General features: G+C 39.3%; 1 protein-coding gene across 2 annotated transcripts in view; it reads left to right on the top strand.

The window, feature by feature from the left end:
• Positions 1-9,859: 9,859 nt before the first annotated feature.
• LOC149015782 (RING/FYVE/PHD zinc finger superfamily protein) overlaps positions 9,860-19,437 on the top strand; it is a 43,593-nt gene continuing 34,015 nt past the window's right edge. For both annotated transcript variants that reach the window (XM_089155536.1, XM_089155535.1), the window contains exons 1-2: positions 9,860-10,183; positions 18,496-18,667. The gene's annotated coding sequence lies outside the window, so the exon portion shown is untranslated. The remainder of the gene's footprint in view (positions 10,184-18,495; positions 18,668-19,437) is intronic.

Genomic DNA, 19,437 nt, shown 5'->3' with positions numbered 1-19,437 from the left:
CTCGTGCTTTCAAAATTCTCATAATATGATTAGGACTCAGTTTGGGGCGACAGTCAAAATCATTTGTAAGGATAACGGAACTGAGTATTTGGGTGGCGTATTCCCTTCCTACTCAGCAAACCATGGCATCATACCAAGGTTCGACATGTCGACCGATGTCGCCGTGTCGGACCCTGGCGACACGGCGACTCCGGCGCTGTCGCGCTTTGGCCGTTGATGGCCAGTCGACATTGCACCTCTTTCTTTCTCTGCTCTCCTCTTCCGATCGGCTGGGCTTCTCGCCTTGTTTCTTTTACTCTTCCTCTTCCTTTCTGCGGTAGCTCCGGGGTCGCGCTGGGTTAACACCCGCGGGACCCTCCGCGGCGCCCCCTCATTGTGATTCGAGCTGGAGTTTTGGGGTTGTGGTTTGGGTTGGTGGCTTCGCATCCCGCCGCCCGCCCCCTTCCCGGGGGTCTCGCTCTCTTCCGGTGGGTTTCGTCCTCTCTCTCCTCGCTCCTGGGTTTCGTCTCGGCTCCGGATGGGTTTCGTCTCGGCTTCCGGTGGGTTTCGTCTTTGCTTCCGGTGGTTTCAATCCTCTCTCTCTCGGCTCTTCTTCATGTGGGTTTCTCCTCTCTCTCTCTCTCGCCTGCCTCTTCGCGGTGGGTTTCGTCTCCTTCGGTTCAATCCTCTCTCTCTATCGCTCTTCTTCATAGTGGGTTTCGATCCTCTCTCTCTCTCTCCGCCTTGCACTCTTCCTGGGTTTCGTCTCCTTGTGGTGTGGAGGTGGCTCGGCTTGGGTGCCGGGGTGGTTCTCGGCGGGTTCGGGGTGGGGGTGGGTCGTCGGGTCGCTTCGGCGACATATCCCGATTCTCGGCGACATTCGCCGCTTTGGTGTCGGTGTCGTGTTCGCCCGTGTCGGCGATAAATCGCCGACACAAGGTACCCTGCATCATACACCAAACTAGTTGCGTCGACACTCCACCTCAAAATGGGGTTGCCGAACACAAGAATAGACATCTACTTGAGGTAGCACGTTCCCTCATGTTTTCTATGCATGTGCCTTTTCGGTTTTGGGGTGAAGCCGTTCTTACTGCGGCATATCTAATTAACCGAATGCCTTCCCAAGTCTTAGACCAACGCTATCCCCTTGAGGTTGTTTTAGGGACAACAGTCTTTATAGTCTCACCTAAGGTTTTTGGATGTGTTGCCTTTGTCCAGAACCACCATGTTCATGGAAAGTTAGATCCTCGTGGGTTAAAGTGCATTTTCTTGGGTTATCCGCCTACACAGAAGGGGTATAAGTGTTTCATCCTAGTTCTCGTCGTTTTTTCGTCTCTATAGATGTTGTGTTCCAAGAACAAATTCCTTATTTTTCCCCTACACCTCTTCAAGGGGAGAGTTTTAGTGAAAAGGTTTCGGTGTTGCTTCCTCCTTTCGATATTTCTCCTAAGATTCCTGCAGATGATCCTCCTTTGGAAGATGGAATGACCGAACATGAACAGCTGGTGGATGATATAAAGGGGGAGACTAGACCTCTGAAGACCTATCAAAAAAAGCAACAAGTGACCCCTTCTGAACCAAGCCAATCAAAAGCTTTGGTTCCTGGCCCTCAAAAATCCGTTCCTCCCGGTGAGTCTGTCTTTGACCCTTCTTCTAATCCTACTTTGGACTTACCAATTGCATTAAGAAATTAGCCTCGAACTTGCATCAAACATCCTATTTCCAATTATGTTTCATATCAGTCTCTATCTCCAGAATTTCAAAGTCTTATTTCCTCTTTGTCCTCTACTTTTATTCCTAACACTTGGCAGGAGGCATTATCTCACTTAAACTGGAAAGAAGCTATGGATGAGGGATTGCAAGCTCTGGAAAAAAAAAACAAAACGTGGGACTTGGTGACTTTGCCCATAGGAAAGCAAACTGTTAGGTGCAAATGGGTGTTTGTGATCAAGTACAAGGTAGATGGGACTGTTGAAAGGTACAAGGCAAGATTGGTGGCCAAAGGTTTCACTCAGACTTATGGCGTTGACTACTAGGAGACATTTGCCCCCGTTGCCTAAATGAACATAGTTCGTACTATTATTTCATGTGCAATTAATAAAGGGTGGAGTTTACAACAATTAGATGCGAAGAATGCCTTTTTGCATGGAAAACTCCAAGAAGAGGTATATATGGATATACCACCTGGGTATTCGACTACAAAAACTTATAGGAAAGTGTGCAAGTTAAAGAGGGCTTTATGGGTTGAAGCAATCTCCAAGAGCGTGGTTTGGAAGGTTCCATAAGGCAATGATATCTAATGGCTATAAGTAGAGCAATGCAGACCACACTTTGTTTATTAAAAGAGATGGTTGCTATACTACTATACTTTTAGTATATGTGGATGATATTGTGATCACAGGCAGTAGTGAGGATGAGATTTCAGTATTAAAGACTTTTTTGGGAACTGAATTTGAGATCAAAGATATGGGAAAACTAAGATATTTCCTAGGTTTAGAGTTAGTATATTCTACTAGCAGTGTATCTCTATCCTAGAGGAAGTATGCATTGGATCTTCTTAAGGAAACTGGAATGCTAGGATGTAAGCTTGCTAAGACTCCTGTTGATCCTAACCTACACTTGGAAGGCAAAGGAAGGAGAACCAGTTGACAAGATAAGGTATCAAAAATTAGTGGGAAAGTTGATCTATTTATCTCAAACTAGACCTGACATCACATTTGTAGTTAGTCTTGTTAGCCAGTATATGCATGATCCCTATTCCTCACATTTGAATGCAGTATATCGGATCTTAAGATACTTGAAGACTACTCTAGGAAAATGAATTTTAATTTCAGCTCATGGACATTTGAAGCTTGAGGCATATACAGATGTAGACTGGGTAGGATGTCCAGATGATAGGAGGTCTACCTCTGGGTATTATGTATATGTGGGAGGAAACCTTGTTACTTGGAGAAGCAAGAAACAGGGTGTGGTTGCGCAGTCCAGTGCTGAGGCCAAGTTTAGGGCAATTGCTCAAAGCATTTGTGGGGTACTATGGCTTAAAGGGTTGCTTCAAGAGGTTGTGACAAATTTGGAGGTTCCTATACATTTATATTCAAATAGTAAGTCAACAATCAACATAGTCATAACCCAATACAGCATGATAGAAACTAAGCATGTGGAGATTGAGAGACATTTCATCAAAGAGAAGGTTGAGGTTGGGCTAATCCATATCACCTTTGTTACTTCAAATGAGCAACAGGCTGATGTGCTCACAAAGAGCTTGAGCACAAAGATATTCAATTACATTATGAGCAAGTTAGGCATGATAAATATCTATGCTCAAACTTGAGGGGGAGTGTTGAAAACATGGACTGAGGTTTTTTAATTAGATTAGGATTATGTTTCCTAATAAGTCTAGAGTTTTATTCTATTTGTTTTATATTTCTTTTTCCTACTTAGTATAGGACTTACTTAGGTTGTAACGGGTCTTGTGAATAATGGACTTTAGAGGAGCAATTCCTCACATTACAACAGGTTCACACTGCGAAAAGCATTAGTGCTTCCCCAACGGGCAGGTTATCTAGACTTTCATTCTTAGGCCCCCATGTTGAATCCTGGTTCGCCCCTTGCTTGGATGTGTCATGCAATTGATTCACAACTTCATCTAGCACCCACAGATGATATAGTCAAGGAATAATGACCTCTTCGACGGGGCCTCCTCCTTACAAGAGAAAGAATTGAGAATGAGATGAATATTTTCATTATGCCCCATGATGTATTCCCTTATAGTATTTAATGTAATATCCAGCCCTATTCTAACCCTGACCCTAACCCGGATCCACTGTTGCTTTTAGGTCCGAAGACCCGAAGCGGTGGTAGAAGAGACTTATGGACCCTTTTGATTGATAATTATGAGTCAGAGACCAAGCCCATGGACATTGACGATGAAACCCCTTACTTGAGTACATTGTCGATGTTCAATGAAAGTCTGCGCATTGGAGAAGAATGATTTAGTTGAAGTACCAAATGAACTCCCGTGCATAATCCAAAGGTATTCCCCGAAACTAGACTTCTTGATTGAATTGTAGAAGAAAACCCCATTCAATTTGACCTTGTATAGCCCTCCAAGTCCCTGCTTGAAGTTGCTGAACTAAACCTGTTTTTCTGCTGAGAAACATTTTGGTCGATCCTCTTTGGTCGATGCCATCGACCAAGGACCATCGACCAAAGTTTCCCAGCCAGACAAGTTAATGATTCTTTGGAATATTCCCTAATCTATTTATACTAGCCTCTTGTTTTGAACCCTATTACAATCATTTTCACTCCTGAGAACGTTGGGGGAGCTTCCCAAAGCAACTCCTAGGCATTTGTGAAGGATACTCCACCAAAACTCATTGTTAATTGTTGTTTCTTGTCTCCATCTACAACTATAAGGTATGATTCATCATTCCACTCTCTATTTTATCTTTTTCTATTCTTTTCTATTCCTCTCTTGCTGTTGAGACCTTGGAGATGGTGCTGCAACCTTGCAACCATCACCCCAAGTGTCCACTCTTGCTTAACCTATGATCCTCTTATCTATCTATTGATGCTATGCCCCCATTTCAAGCCTAGCATATGCATTCTTTGATTTTCTTCTTAACATCATGCCATCTTGTACAAAACTGAGATATATAATATGCTATGTACATGTTTATCACTAGCATATGATCCTAATCGAATTTCTATAAGTTTCCCTAGCTAATGCATGCCTTTTCAATGTCAATGCAATCAATTTCAATTCATACTATGATGCTTGTCTCTTGAACTTAGTAGCTCAATTTGGGGCTTTCTATTTAGACCATTGGATTATGTTAATTCCTTGATTTGTAGTGTCCTCATACTGTTCTTAAGCATTCCTCCAAGTTTCGGATCGATCCGAACCCCGGAAGACCAATTTCGGACCAAAATCCCCAAAACCCACTATTCTATCCTGAAGACATTTTGGTCGATCCTCCTTGGTCGATGCCATCGACCAAAGACCATCGACCAAAAGTTGTTGCTGACAGCAACCTTAGCTAGTTTTGACCCAATTGACATCCAATCTTCCCGATTTCTTCTCTAACTTATTATTGATGTTTGTTTAGGGTCTTAACATTACTTTTGGACCATTTCTTGGTAATTCTTGATTCATCATCAACTCAACCTAAGGTAAGGATGGTTATCTCCATAAACATATAGGCCATGAACTTATGTTTAGTGCTCATACTTAAGGAACGTAGTCTCTTAATTGCTTTTAATTATTAAAGGACTGTTATACATGTTTTAGAACAGTAGTATTGTGAATTATTATATTCTTGTTAGAATGATTTATTACTCTTGCTATTTGTATTTATGATGGATCAATTCGATATTATGATTTAACTCTTATCATGAAGATGTATTGAATGTATGATAAATGATGGACTTGAATATATGATTGCCTAAGTATAACTTGGGATTGGGGAGTGTCCTATTGACGCTTCTGTCCTTGGGCATCTGAGGGAATAGTATGAGATGTTCTCCGAAGGTGCCTATCGACACTTTCCCGGGTTATTGGATGACATACATAGGATTGTTTAGTTGTTGGCTAGGTTTGTCCTTGTCGTGTCAGACCCGAATCGGAAGAGCATTGAGACCAAACGACCCGTGGTAGTGTATGGTTTGATAGGCGCTCAAGACCGGTAACCAACCCGGGAGAGGACATAAACCATGCTACGGATACCCGAAAGGGGCCATTTATTGGTAGGGTTGCAAATAGCTAGACTTGGGCTCACGGGCGCTCAAGACCGGTAACCAACCCGTGAGAGGACGTGAGAGCTTCCCGTTAACTATTTGTGGATGACCAATAGGGTTGATGAGTCCGAAATCTGGGATTTCGCTGACTCTAGTGTGAAGGATATCGGAAAGGATCGCCAGGGGTGAGGAATGGACGTATCTGGAGCTGACTTGATACGACTGAGTAGATGACTTGCATTGGGCTAGGCTTTATTGTGACATGCGCCAGTACTTATACCAAATGGTGATGTGAGAGAGTGGTGACCGATTCCCCTACCATGGTTTGAGAGGACTTTACCCAATTACCACGGCATTCCCAAGATACGGAATGGGTTGAGGGAGAGTGACTGACTACCCAAAAAGTATGGTGCTATGACTTAAAGCATGTCTACCATAGAGACTAGCATTCATAGAGTTAGAATCACATTTGCATCACATGTCTCATATCACATTGCATTATGTTATGTTTTGAATCTGTATGATTTTAAATGATGGAATAACTGTCTTGCTGAGTTCTTTGAACTCATTCCTTTTGTGCAAATGTTTTTAGATTATCCTGCAGGTACAAATGGCACATTCTTCGAGACAGACTTTGATCCCGCATACTACCCTCCCGGTGGTAGCTTCAGTAAAGATCAGAGTTTTGGTTCCGAAGAGGATTACTCTTCGTACCAGGGTTAGCCCCACGATAGTGCGGGAGCGGCAGAGCTGGGCCTTCTTCATCCACACCTATGAGGAGACGATCATTAGGATAAAAGAAACCCTAGTCTAGTGCCCCATTTCCTAGTTTATTATGGAACAATTGGTTATGTAATTAACTTTCTCTGGATTACTTTTGAAACATGGATTGTAACTAACTTGATTATCACTACATCTCCACTGCTTTGAGAGAGTGATTTTCATATACTCTCTCATCTTTATGATTATACTTATATATTTATATTATCTATTTCCGCACTCTGATTAATTGAATATTATCTTATTCATAATATCTATTATCTATTGCTTTTACCTTGATTATTATTGTTCATGATTGTGTTATCGTGTATGTGGGAGGCATGGTCCCTCGATTCTTGATCCTTGGACTATGGATCACATTCCCGAGTATGCCAGATAGGGTACCAGCTGGGTGGATGTGACATTTATAGCCTATGCCCTTGCCCTCGAATGGGCTACAACTAGATTAGTAAAGGTTCCCCAACCATATCGTCTATGAACTCCAAACACTTCCTAACCGACTCACAAGTCTTTACAGGGATTGCACATAGTCAGTAGGTGCTGCTGGTCGTCGACACTGCCTACGTGGCCTTTCAATATCAAGGTCTTCTATGATCAGGGTCGTTCCCTCCTGAACCAAAGTGACCAGAGTATCCTAAGTCGAAGGAATTGAGTTAATGGTCCCACCGTTCATAACAACCCATGCGTAAACTTTTCTATCCAATAACGTAATGGTATGAGGTAAATGTATTAGGTACCATATTGATACCATATTGAATTGATACCCTTGTTTATAAGCTATTGTTAGGACCATTAATTCCACTTTTATCAATAGACCATGAAACTAAACAACTATGTTGGGTTCCATGTTGCAACTGAAGAACACAATGGAAATGAAGCTTATGTCCATCCTTGTTGGTTTTGACTCTCAACTAATGATAGAAAATTAATTTCTTATTAGGAGTCTTGGTATGGTATACAATGGGAGGAAAGCACCACCATTGGAGGATCAGTTCCCAAGAGAGAATACCTAATTGTGAACAAGATTTTGCAATAAACTCCTACTTTAGCTTTTCCAAGATTTTCCTAAGCTGCGCTAGAAGAAGAAATGAGAGAAGAGCAAAGAAATAAGGAAGAAAAGAGGAGAGAATAACTATGGAGAAATTTTAGGGATTTATGAGTTAGTTTCTAATTGGGATTCAATGGTTTCTTCCTTAAAAATAGGGTTTTTATTGTAGAATGACATTTACACCCATTATCTTTACCTTTTAAATTAATTTCAAGTTGGGGGAGGGGGCAAATAATGATATTTCAAATTTGAAAAGAGAAAAAAGGCAAAAATAAAGAAAGTAAATAGCATTTTTTAAAATGTGGGAGGGGAGGTGGATTTTATCAGGTCTATTTATGACAAAGAAATAGACCACTATTTCCCCTTGGATGAATAATACATGTCCATCAGCCACATCCAACGGTTGAGGTAGATTTAGAAGATAGAAAATTTCTTATTTTAATTTAATCTGAACCTTTAGATATGATTGATGGACATGTGTCCTTCATCTTGAGGGAAATCGATAGTTCATTTCTTTTTCATAAATGCATTTGATAAAATAGTCTCTTTCCACAAAGGGAGGGGGTCATTGTCCCCCAACCCCTATGTAGCTCCGCTCCTGTACACAGCATGTTACTGTTAATATCCGGTTTGTAAAAACTTCCTGGTTGTTTGCCTGGGTTTTATGCTCTTGTTTGATTCTTCTGGTAATCTATTTTATTCCCATAAATAAAATAAACAATATCAGAATGTAAATTAAACATGACAAGGGATTGGATTTTGAATAAATTAAGAGGCAATGTAGCGGTGGATAGCAAACATCTTGTATTTAGTAAATGTAGTTTTTCTTCCACACACATGTTGACATTATATGCACTCTAAAAATAAGTACTGATTTTGCAAGGCCTCATCTCAAACTCCATGCATCACCCCCTAGATTGCATAGGAAATTAATTAACCTCCAACTTTTACCAAAGGAGCTCAAATAAAGTATCTAAAATCCACTGAATTTATGGTCAAAACTAGGTGAACTAAAGAATCATGGTGGTTTGGGCTTTAAAGACTCTAGGACACAACTAAAGACCTAGGGTGCATGTTATGGTGGGAGTTGGGGGCCTTGGGGTAGGGGGGTGTGGTGGGTGTATGGGGGAGGGATCTGGGTGTGCAAGGCAATAGGATAGGTGGGTTTGGGTGCAGGACAAGGGTGAGGGGCTTGGCAAGGCCATGAGGGGAGCTAGGGGGTGGGCAGTAACAGGCTTGGGGCTTGGCAAGGGCAAGGTGGGGTGCTTGGCAAGGGCAGGGTTGGGGTGTGTGTGCATGGGTGCTCATGGGAAAGTTGTTCTCTTATTAAAGACTCTCATGAGCAAAACACAGCATTGCAACCACCACACCACCCTCAGAAGTGCTCACCAAAATGCCTAGTTTTGCTCATGGGAGTATTTAAGAGAACAACTTTGTAGAAGAAGAACCACCATTTGGAGGAGGAAGAGCAACACTTAAGGCTCTCTAAGTATGCATTGTTTTAGATAAAGTAATGCATGTTTTGCTTGTTTTATAGATTAGTAACGGGAGGGGATTTGAATAGATCCTTTTTATTTTGCATTTCGATCAGGGGATGTGGTTAAAAGAATATCAGTTTTGTTGTTACCCCAACTCCCCCTGAGAGTAGGATATCATTGAGAACCCAACGAGAAAATTTTGACTTATCTCTAAAAGACCCCATGGAACCTTAGGGGAGAACAAAATTTTTGATTGTGACCATCCACCCAAAGGGCATGGCAATGGGTTTAAACCCAATAAACTCTCCATTTATATCAGGGGATGATGTTTTCTTCTAGGTTGATGATAAACTATAAATGCACTTGTATTTTGTTATAGGTTTTGAAATTAGAGACCAAGTCATCGCTAATGACAGAAATGATACTTGGAAGAGATAAGATGGAAAAAAGTATACAACTCAGAGAATTGGTTAATGTAGAGGTAATTGGCCAATTTGAGAAAGTAAGGGAGAAAATAATGTAAGAGTTCTAATTATTGGAATGAGAGGTGAAACTTTGTTGGGGACGTTTAAGTAAAAATGAACTTTCAAGGGTTGGTTTAATTGGTAAAGGCCAACCCCTTATAGTATGATGTCAAGAATTTGAATCTCATTGGGATTGTGATGGGCATGTCTAAAACAAAAGGGGTTTTGAGTATTTAGGACCTATGCATAAGGAAGTGATAGAAAATTTTCCAAAATTCTACTCTTCTTTTTAACTTTATTTATTTATTTTTTTTTTAATTAAAAATGTACATATATAGATGGGATGGGACAACTCTTGCTTTTTCAAACTAAGGAAAATTTCCTTAAAAGTGGAACCGGTTTTTACTCTGATCAAAACCCTCCTTCCATCAAAAGGAGGCATCGAAAGATCATAACCCTTGTCCCATTAAACCAGTTTCCCATATTGCTCCGTCTCTTCAATTGAGGCTTCAGCTATCTTGAAGGCTCAAATCAAATTGAGGGCGGAGATCTGGGCAAAGGCGCAAATCTTTGAATGCTTAAGATTGGATAAGGCGGCTAAATATTTGAAATTCGGGAGGTTGCTACTTCTCTGAAATTTGCAGTTCTACATTGCGGAGAAAGTTAACCCTTTTCATCAATCTTGATTCATCCGACAAGTACGTATCTTCTTTTCTTTCTTCAATTCCCCCACCCCTTATTTTGTTAGAATTAACATCGGCTTCTATGACTGTTCTCTGTTTCTTGGATTCTTTTACTGATAGGTACTCTCTGTATTTGGTAAATGGTTTTTTTTATATTAATCTCCATGTCAGAAATGTTGTACTCTCTGTAGATGTTTTTCTTATCAGTATCAACCTAGGAACATAAAAAAAAACTGTTAAATACACAGATTATCCTATCCCCTTCATTCGTTTATGGTTCACACATACAGCGGCTACTTATCAAGATTGGCCATGTTGATTTGATACAGAATTAATGCATTAATCCTTATTGTAAAGAGCCAATATGCTGGATATAAAAACTGCCAAAAACCTTACACCCAGTTTGAAAGAGAACTTCTTCCTATTCTGATTTTTTGTCCAAAACTTTAGTGTGTCTCCACCTACATACAGAATGTATAGGAAGCTTGATTCAATGAGTGAAGATTTGCATTGAGGTCATCAAAGTGGAAACCAAACACCAAAGTTGGGTGTTGAAGTATATCGGAAAAAGATGATTCCCCGCCCTAATTCTGGCTTTTCGTGCATGTTGTGATGTGAACCAGGGTCTGGGGTTTCGTTGATTGAGGTAACGCCCTAGATCTCCAGGATCTTCTTCCTGAGAATCAGCAGTCTTCTAGGTCAGAAGTACCCTGTGGCTGAGGGTAATTGGCTGGTTTGTAGGTGCTACGGTTGGGCAAGGTTAGGGGTAGGGTTATGTTCAACCAGGCTTTAGAGTCTTGGATTTTGTGATTAGGTTTAGAACTACGATGCCTTATTAAATTCAGATCTGGAATTTCTAGTTAGGGTTTGCGGAAATAGGGTTCTAGGGTTTTGATCAAGCTAGGGTTAAGGTCGAGTGTTAATTGGGTGTTAGGGAGGCTAAACCTTAAAGGATTCAAAGTTTAGAACTTTGCTGTCTTATTGATATCAGATATGGAATTTCAGGTTAGGGTTTTATAGGAATTAGGGTTCTAGGGTTTTGATCAAGCTAGGGTTGAGGTCAAGTGTTATCGGGTGTTAAGGAAGCTAAATCTAATAGAATTCATAGTTTGAATGGAGGATGAGTGAAATCTAGGATTTTGAAAATTCTAGGTTTAGGGTTTCTTAAAGTGATTAATTGTTGAAAATTCTAGGGTTTGGATGTAGGAAGGGATTGGAACCTAGGATTGAAGGTAGGGGGCTTTGAGGGTACTCTAATTCCTAATAGGGAGGGTTTAGGTCAACAGAATATGGTTCAATTAGAACTAGAAGGGCCCTCCAGATTTGTGGGCTGATGGTTGCGGCTGGAACTCTAGGACACTTGCTGAAATTGAAGAGGAAAGCACTCTAAATCTGCTGTGGCCTTCCCAAGAAGCCACAACCTTGCTTGTCTCCAACCTCTGATAATTTTATCCAATTCAACTTGACTTTACAGAGAGTGTAGTTTTTATTTTATAGCCTCAGAAAATAAATCATAAACGGACTCTAAATTGGAAAACAAATTAGAACTCTAACTGGTTAAGAAGGGTTGATGCCTATCTCATCTCTAAGGCTTTCCTAGTCTATAACGAGTGATGACAAACTATTTTGGCAATCAGTTCCCACCCACTATTGACCTATTCCCATTAGAAGCCTAAAAAGATAATTGGTTGACATTGGAAAATACCTTCATGGCACGCAACTCAACTCCAAGCCAAAGAAAAGGAAGAGGTCGCATAATTGCTAGGTTGTGGGTTTCACATAAGGTGATGATGTGGCTTGTGAGTATCATTCATGGTTCAATGGTGTTATATGGATGTTGTAGGAGAGATGGAGCTTGAGGTTATATCTTTTTCCTTCATTCTTAAGATCATGGATGCTATGGCGCAGATGTAAAATGAAATTCTTTATGCAACGAGTTTAATATGGCTTGGATTATGGTAGTTGTGAAGATGTGGGGTCTATTCAAGATTTAAAGTATCAATATCAAATATTGCATTGGAAGGATCATTTGAGAGACTTATTGGATTGTATAATATTGTATAAGAGACGTATCTTATTAGATAAATATATTGTGCAGTATTGAGGCACATGAAAACATTCAACACATAAAAATACAGCCAAAAGAAAAAAACAGTATAAATAAGCAACATTTATCATGATTAATGCATATGCATTAACATTAAAATGAAAAAGCTCATTTAACAAGTTAAGAAACTCTCACTGATTTATGTACTGATCCTTGCAAATGATCAAGGATGATGCATCAATAATGTTAGTTTTACCTAAACCTATCAATTTATGGCAAAAAATAGGATTAAAAACCATAGTTTAAATTCAAAGGTTAATGAGTTTTTCCAAAATCTACATTTTTCTATGAAATCTCCTTCAATCTTTGATCTGAAAAACAAAATCATACTTTGATAGTCAGTGGGCCTATAATGGTAGTGTCAATAATTGTGAGTTGCTATTGATCGTATTGGCATGAATTGTGATGTATTGGCTTGTACTAGGCCGTGTTGACCTATACATACTTATATTGATACTTTCACACAACATTTAACGTACGTATTGTATTGTATTGGAAGGCATCGGTTTTTTTCGTATTGTATCGGTTCATTGATCTAGATTGGTCGCCAAATTAGGCTTCTTCCCTTAGGAGTAATTCTAGGATTGGATCATATATGTATTTCGCCTTTGATTCCATGGATTTACATTGTACCTGACCAATTTTGATGGGCTTTAAGATATGGGTAGATATTAGGAAACCAGAGTTTATTTCTGATTATTAGAGTCATATTTTGAGTCTATTTCCTTCATTATTTCACTTTCCTAGTTACTTTAGATTAGTTAATAATTAAGGATTAAGTTAGGCATTTCTTTTTTGTACAGGAGCCTATTTTTGAGTTTTTATTTTTTACTATATAAGATTATAATTGGAATGGCCAATATTAGAAGCACAATTGGCAAATTGTGTTTTTAGTTTGTTAATTTTACCAATGAGGTGCATTGGCGTAACATGGTTGTGTGACCATCATCCCCTCCTTCATATGTGATTTCCTGTTCTCCTTGTGTCCAACATGATCAAGATCTTCGCATTCCATTAGTTTTACATCAACAACGGTAAGTTTGAGTATGAATTTCTAGAATTCTTCTCTTAGTCATATCTAATTTCCTGAACCTTATTTTCCCTTAAACGAATTTTCATTTTCTCAAATAAACCTTAATTCCTAACCTAAGTGCTACCCAATCGTAGCATTAGAACCTTTTGGAATTTAATGCACCATCTACCTACTTGCTCACTTGAATGAGTTATAGCCTCACCCTACCTTACTAAAACCCTAAATAAGACTTCTTGCTGGCCGGTTCTATTTAAAATCTTTGGAAGACTAGCATGTAGTTGGACCTATCCACTCTAGGGCTACATCATCCATATTGGTTGATAGTTACCAATCAAGAAATTTTAATTTGTCTAAAAAGAAAAAGAAAAGGGATACTATCGTGTTGCCCAGCCAGTACTTAAACCATGGGTTTGGTTTTCATTTGATGAGGATGAATAATGGTCTCAAAGGTAACATGGTTCTTTGGAGGATGAATTGGCTGTTGTGAAATATTGATCTTATAGAGTTCGTTGGGAAGGAAAAGTTAGGCCTGATTTGAAGAGGAGATTCCTAGCGGTATTAGTAGGGAAACATTTCCTTGGAATTTTAGTGACGGTCTTATATTATCTGCCATTTCTTGGCTGGTGGGCTACTAGGGTAGGATAGATTTTGGAATTCTAGTACATTTCTAAGTATCAAAATGAATTTGGATTTGCATTGGTTTGTTAACACAAATATACAAAAAGACAAGTAGAAAGTTAGATTTTAACAGCAGCCCATATTGATGAATTTTCCAAAATATAGGTGTAAATTTTCATTTATGATCTCCAAACAGAACTGTTTGCAAAATAAAATAACCGCAAGCGCACAGTATCGTGTAGCTAATGGATCGATCTTAGGGAGATATGCCACCTAGAATTCAATTTCTTAATGGTAATGCAAGAGTGGAATGATTCAATTTGTTAACTAATTAATTAAACTAAACCAACGATCCTAATCCATACATCTAATGCAATCGAATTAAAACGAAAAATAAAGCAAACATAACCAAAGCATAAATAAAAGACAGGAAAAAAATGTGAACAATAAAAATAAAAGGGAAGTGATCCGAGTGTCAGCTCTGGATCGAGGGAAGGGGAGTATAATGATAATGACTTTGACCGTGGACCCTTTGCCGTAGCTTATAGTCCACCGATCGGGGGAAAGGATATTAGAGAAAAAGAAATTGCAGAAAGGAAATAACAGAAAGTAAATAACAAAATTGAATTCTAGGTGGCATATCTCCCTAAGATCGACCCATTAGCTACACGATACTGTGCGTTTGCGGTTATTTTATTTTGCAAACAGCTCTGTTTGGAGATCATAACAACACTTCTTTTCTCTAGTACTTGCCAAATTAATGCTCTAGGAACTCTATCATAAGTTTTTTCTAGGTCAATAAATACCATATGAAGGTCTTTCCTACATTCTCTATGCCTTTCCATAAGTCTCGTAATTAGGTAAATAGCCTCCTTTATAGATCTTCCCGGCATAAACCCAAACTGGTTCTCCATAATTGTAGTTAAGTGTCTCAAACAGGTTTCAATTACTCTCTCCCATAATTTCATAGTATGGCTCATTAGTTTAATGCCCCTATAGTTATTACAACTTTGAATATCTCATTTATTTTTGTAAATTGGAACCACGATGCTTCTCCTCCATTCATCTGGCATCTACTGTAATTTAAAAAATTTCATATTGCCCTTCTTTGTCTCAAACTCTAAAAATATTCTACCTTTATAATTTAATAATTTGGATTGCTATTTCTAGGCTTTAAGATCCATCTAACACCATCGCAAATGAGATAAAAAAAACAAAAACTTTGTTGAAAAGACACTGCTGAACACGTCTCCGATGGCAGTGGATCTCAAAATTGACAAAGAAAACCAGACCTATGGCAACCAATCGTGATCCAGACTCCAATTTGTATCCTGGCTCCAGCAAGGATTGTGACCAGCAATCCTGAACATTGAAAGCATCTCTTGCTTATTCAGTTAAGTATTAGTGCAAGCACAACCAGAATACCAAAGGGAAACTTTTTATGGTTATTCCACCCTCAACCCCCTATCCAACCAAAGAAACTCAGGAGAGTTCATAGCAAATCAATACATCCAGTTAAAGCTGAGGGGTGGTGGTTGTTGGGGCAAGGGATGTGGGGGAGCTTTCCGAAAATTGCTCCCAAGCATATAGTAAATGTCACAATGGACGGCCTGAAATTACTGCTTCATCTGATCCCAATTCGGACCAGCCCTAGCCTGCAAGGGATAAACTTTTTGCAACACAATTCCACCACTGTGAAAATGGCAGCAAGATTCACATTTTTTGTCTATCTCAAGATCTCAACGGGTTGGATCAGGACCATCTTGTACTTGTTCATGACGTAGTAACAGAAGAAACTACTCATTATTCAATGAGAAATTAAAATAAAGTTTGCAGGCCCAAGTGTCTAGGAGGCAGAGGGAAGAAGAAAAACAGAGGAGAAAGAAAAGGAGGAGAAGGTGGAGCAGAGGGAAAGAAGGATAGTAGAAGAGAAGTGGACGTGAATGAAACTCTTCGAAATTTTGGAGTAATTTGGAATTGTCACATGGGTACAGCATCAGCAACCAATGTATTTGTTTTTTGGTTTTGAAAAATTTCCCCACTTGTCACTTTAAACAATCATGTGGAGGATTGCTGAAGAGGTCTGTTCCACTTTCCAGTTGGATTACTCCAGCCAAAACACGTCTGACTGTTGGAACCCAAAAGATTAAGGCTATCAATCACTAAAGTGGGTGTGAATTAGCTCTTACTTGGTAATGGGTTGCAGAGGGGTGTTGATGGAGGCAGAAGGGGCAGGCTGTGTGTTCAGCAGACAAGAATTAGCTTGAACTTTGAGCAGAAAACGGCCCCTAGACCATGCAGCAACAAGAGCTGGCTGAGTGCCCTAGAGGGTATTTTGGTCATTTTCACACCCCCTGGGGTTTCATCGGTCCAGTTAGTTTCTCTGTTTTGACAGGAGTAAGGATCTACTTTTAATTTTAAATTTGATTATGTTTTGGTCTAGTTATTAAAGAGTCCTCCATGTGGGAGTCCCCTGTTGGAATCAATTTAAAGTAGGATTCCTTTTGGATAATTGTTATTTTGTTTTAATTACTTTGAGGTCTTTAGATGACCCCTTTCTGAGTTGTTAATTAGCTGTTGAGTTGTAAAGGACTAAAGGGAATCCCAATCCAAAGTGGATTCCCTAGTTAAGAGTCCAAGTTTGTTTCTTAATTAGTTAAGAGTCCTAGTGCCATTCCTCAAGTTTAAGGCTATTTAAATGCCTTCACCTTATAGTAAACAAATCAGTGAAGCATTAGTAAAATTTGAAGACTTGGAGTCTTGGGAAGCTAGTCCACCACCTGGGTTGAGGGTTTGATATATTCTGCAGTTCCTTCTCATCTTCTTCACCTCCTATTAGCCTGCAGCAGCCTTGAAGCTTCACCAAGACCTTCAATAGTACCTCAACTTCCTTCCTCTCCAAGTAAGTTAACCCCTACCCCACTCCCTACCCTTCTTCCTCTACCTCAGGCATCCATGCCCCCTTCCCCCTTCTTATCTCCCACCCACAGGCCTCCCCCATGCCTTCAACCTAAATTCCAGCAACCCCTCCCCCACCGCAGACCTTCCCTTTCCTTCTTCTTTTCCCCTTCTTTAACTTGCTGCAGTCAAGAAACACCAGTACAGAATTTCTAAAAGAAAGAAAAGAAAAGAAAAGAAAAGGAAGAACGAAAGGAAGAAAAGCAAAGAAAAAAAGGAAGAAAAGAAAAGAGAGGAAAGAAGGCAGGAATTTCAAGAAAGGTCAAGAAAGGCAAGAAAGAGATAATAAATTCAAGAACATTAGGACAGCCCCTATCTTCATTGCATTTATCCCCAAAACTTTCCCAAGACACAACGCAAGCTTCACAACCCCGTTTCCCTTTTACCGCAAGACCCTAGCCCTTCCCTTGGTCTGAAATTGATTCTTCATTAATTTCTCAAGTTGATCTTACCCACCTATAGTATTGTTGAGCCCTAATTTTCTCCAAAACCCTAGCTTCCATCCCTAAACCTGAATTTATCTCATTTACTAGTTTCTCATCATGGGTATTCTTAAAACCCTAATTTTTCCCAATTCCATTCAACACCATCCCCAAACTGCTACTGTGGGTTATAATAATTGAAGCACCCTTCCCAAGGATTGGTTATTTGATTGTTGGTTCACAAGGAGAGGATCCTGGAGTGAACCCAATTTTAGGGTTTGATATCAAAATCCATAAGCCCTAGAATCTGGATCTGTTGGATGCATAGGATGGGGATGCTGAGGTCGTAGATGGAGGAGGTCAAGGAAGAAGAAGGGGTTAGGCTAGGTTGGGTTCGGAAAGATGAATATCAAAGGGGTGAAATTATTTGGGTAAGAGTCAGTAAGGGCAAACATGTCTTTTTATATTTATAACTAATGGTGTTAGGCACAGTGGAAGTTTGTATTGGAATAAATTCAGGGGGGGGGCATAGATGTAATTGTTTGCAAACCCTGGAGGTGTATATGTAATTTGCTCTTTTTTAATTCATTTCTGGAGGAGGGACACAAACAGATCAAAATTTTGCTGCCTATTTGGATCATCGGATGTGATTTAGGTAAATAAGTTTCTAGAAAGGAACCGTAGGATATCCTAGAGACATACTGGAAGATGTTTTTCTATGAGTTTATCCAGAGCATATCCTGTGGCAAATTCTGAATCTTACCATCTGATTCACCCGAGTCATAGGGGCAACCAACACTAATAGTACTACCAGAATAGGGGACCTGTGCTTTTTTTGCATTAGGGGTGTCTGTGCATTAGGGCAAAGTTTTTAGGTGTCTTTGAAATTTGCTCTTATAATTATTATCAATTTTATCTTATATTGTAAAGAATTCATAATTATTTCCCTCAGTTTCATTTGCAATTCTTTAGACAATTTTTAAGCGGGGAAAAGAAGAAATCCTGGAAGCAGCTAGAATTTTTGATAGATCACGATCCGCTGATCACTCGAATCCAATTAACTTCTGAGAATTTTGTGCTTCAGTTTTGTTTCTTTTCCATTGTGACAAGGATAGTAGACACAATAGTACTTCTCTTTTTGAATAGAAGATACTATTATACTAGCCTAAAGTTTGAGGAGTCTTTTTAGGAATTTTTTCACGGTATCGCGGAGAAGCTGATGGAGATTACATAGAAGAAAGTTGGCGATAATAACTGCTCGAACGCTCAGCAAGTGGTCGATTCCTTAACGGCTGCTGACAGAGAAACAGAAGAGCGTGAAAGGCACACCCACGAGCTCAAATCTGGGGCATTCATTAAAGGTCTCTCTTTCTTTTCTTTTCTTTTTTTGTTAGGTTTCTCATTGATATTTCATTGAAATCTGTCTTATTTCTGTTTCCTAAGAAGTATATCTGGCTTTTGTTGTGTCTCCATTTTTTCCTCTTTGGTAATTTAGGCTTGAGATAATTTGTTTACTTGGAGAAGGGTTTAAGATATGTTGTTAAAAGTTAGGTATAATGTAAAATGATTAGGTGGTAGTTTGAAAGGGAATCATTCTCAATCGCTGTTATTTTTGTTGGTCGAAAATCAAGATGTATGAATCTTATTTTTTTAAGACCTGTGTTTATTAATATGTTCGGATGGTTGATTTTTCTCACTGAATAAATAAATTATGAATGATGCTAAATTTTCTCAGTAGTCATAAGATGGGAATGTCAAGGTCTGGTCAACACATGAGATCATGTTTTTGCTGAATTGGGAAATATCTCCAATATCAACTTGTTTATGTTTCTCAAGCATTTTTAATGTTTGGTTATCGGTGAAACCTTCAGGATCCTTCTGTAAAAAGCTAAAAGTTTCAGAAATGAAGGGATTTAATTTTCAATATTACACAGTTTAAGCAGCTACCTTCCTGTAGGAACTCAATTCCTTGAGATCTCTGGTTTGGTTTTCTGAATTCATATTCGCTAGCTGTAGGATATACTCAAGCAATGGTTCGATCACAAAGTCAGCCAAAGAGATGTGGAGGGAATCACTAGGTTATATTTTTGAATGCTTGAGGGGCTTAAGGAGAGCACAAATAAGAAGTGAG

The sequence above is a fragment of the Hakea prostrata genome, chromosome 5 (genome assembly GCF_041222555.1).
Source record: "Hakea prostrata isolate BN-2017 chromosome 5, UWA_Hpros_2, whole genome shotgun sequence".
NCBI lineage: Eukaryota > Viridiplantae > Streptophyta > Magnoliopsida > Proteales > Proteaceae > Hakea > Hakea prostrata.
Note: the sequence above shows the minus strand (reverse complement) of the source record. Positions and strands in the feature narration are given on the sequence as shown.